Consider the following 2,502-nt stretch of genomic DNA (forward strand, 5'->3'; position numbering starts at 1 on the left):
TAACGACAGGCACATCTCGGGTGCGAAAACTAAATCTAAGGCTGTGTGGGAGGTTGTTCATCGTGAAACAGGCAAACTGGTCAGTAAACAGCAAGAAAATGTAACTTTGATAGTAAATGGAAAAAATCGTTAAACCTAGTGAAATTACAAATTCTTTCAATAAATTTTTGAATAGGTTTAAAAACAGATGTTTTATCCTCTGCAAAACTTTTGGAGAATCACGGATCCAACAATGCTTTTGTTTCCATCTGATTCGGAGGAAATTCATAAAATTGTAATGAGCCTTAAGAATAGAAACTCGGTTGGGTGGGATAACATTCCAACCTCTCTCATTAAACAGTCTGTCTTTGATATTTCCGCTCCATTCGCTGATTTAATAAATGTTTCTTTTCAGACAGGGATTTTTTCGGAGGAACTAAAACTTTCTATAGTAAAATCACTCTTTAAATAGGTTGAAAAGAGAGACATGTCCAACTATAGACCAATATCGATTTTACCTTTTTGTTAAAATCTTTGAAAAATAATGACAGTTAGTATTTTGAAACATTTCGGAAAATATAACATTTTATGTAAAAAAAATCAGTTTGGCTTTATTAAAAAATCTTCCACAGTGACTGCGGCATACAATTTATTGGACTCAGAATTAAATTCCATTGATAAAAAGCATCAAACTCCTTCAATTTTATGTGACCTGACAAAAGCATTCGAATGCGTGGAACATAATCTGCTCTTATTAAAACTTGATTATTATGGCTTACATTGAAAGGTCTACGAATGGCTAAGCTTCTATTTATCTGATAGGAAACAGAGAGTCACATACAAAGATGAATCAATGGAAATAGAAATTTCAACTTGGAAGGCTATTTTACACGTGGAGTTCCCCAAGGGTCAGTATTGGGCCCTTTGCTGTTTTTAATTTACATTAATGACCTTCCACACAGCCTAACATGTTCGTCCGTTACGTTATTTGCAGATGACACAACTGTATCAGTAAAAGGAGATAATTTGGCCGAGCTTGAAAGTTCCTTGCAAACGTCCCTATGTGAAATAAGTAATTGGTTTAACGTTAACGGTCTGATGCTCAACAAGAAAAGAGCCAAATAATTATCTTCATGCCTTTTTAAAATCAGATTCCAGAAGTAAAATTGCCTGATATTGAGGTTGTTCACTCTTCAAAATTCCTCGGGGTAGTAATAGACAGACACCTTAAAAATGGAATGAACACGTAAAGCAACTAATAAAGAAACTAAATACAGCTTGTTTTGCTTTGAGAACAGTTAGCTCTGTATTAAACCGTGATACTAAGTCTGTTAACTACACATATGTTTTCTCGCACCTGAGATATGGGGTGGCATTTTTGGGAAATTCATTAATCTCAATTGCAAAAACGAACTATAAGAATTATGTTTAAGCTCAAACTCGACAGTCATGTAAACCATTTTTTATAAATAAGAACATTTTGACCCTCCCATCTCTGTACATTTTTGAAATTTTAGGTTTTATAAATCTAATAGTGAACAGTTCCATAAAAATCAAGTATTTCACCCTTACAATACAAGGAATTAGATACTACACTATCCTGTTCAACTCTTTGAGCAGGGGATTCCGTATAAAAACTTTACAGTAAATTGACAAAATCTTTTAAAAATTAATATTCAATTCAAACATTTAAAAATTTCTTAAAATGTTACCTCATAAATCGGGCATATTACTCTGTTGAAGAGTACTTAAATACTTAATTTATCTACTTATATTTCTTATTTGCCTTAAATCATTTTGTTGAGCAAAAGTGTAATTTGTACTTTTTATTTCTCTTTCTTTTTATTTGTTGCGTTGACTGTGACAATTGACATGTTTATTCTAGCTCTTCTAAAGAATGTAAACACGATGTGAAACTTTAATTGAATAAATGATTATACTACTACTGAACTATGTTTATACTATTTTCGACAATATTGTAATCTAAACGTATACTTTAAGAGACAAGAGCAAATTTTCATTGTATAAACTCATAATATGAATTTTTTAATCGATAGAGAAATTTCGTATAAGTAAAAAAATCGATCGTCAACCGCGTTTGTTTTTGAGATCAGCTATCTCCATATACCGGCATGTGGTCATGGACAAGGAGAGGTAAGAGAAAACTGGTTGGCCACGGCTGGTTTATTTGCTGAATCAGTGTTGCCAACATTATAAGCTTTATTCTTGAAAATAATACAACTGTATATCAATATACTAAAGGAAACTATAGCAATTTTATCATTAACAATCCCTTCTTTAAAAGTGTATCGAAGTTCCAAAAGTGTCTCTTGTGATTAAGCGGAAATCTATTTAATCTTGTGACAAAGTCGTAAAAACGCCTTTGTTTCAGTGCTGCATGCTCAGAACTCATTGATTGTTTTAAACACGCTTCTTCGATAATTCTACTGGTTTGTTATCATTGGCCATTGGGAGGATCAGTAGAATGCATACAAGGTAAAAAGGTCCAGAGAAATAATACAC

The sequence above is a fragment of the Homalodisca vitripennis genome, chromosome 2 (genome assembly GCF_021130785.1).
Source record: "Homalodisca vitripennis isolate AUS2020 chromosome 2, UT_GWSS_2.1, whole genome shotgun sequence".
NCBI classification, from domain to species: Eukaryota; Metazoa; Arthropoda; class Insecta; order Hemiptera; family Cicadellidae; genus Homalodisca; species Homalodisca vitripennis.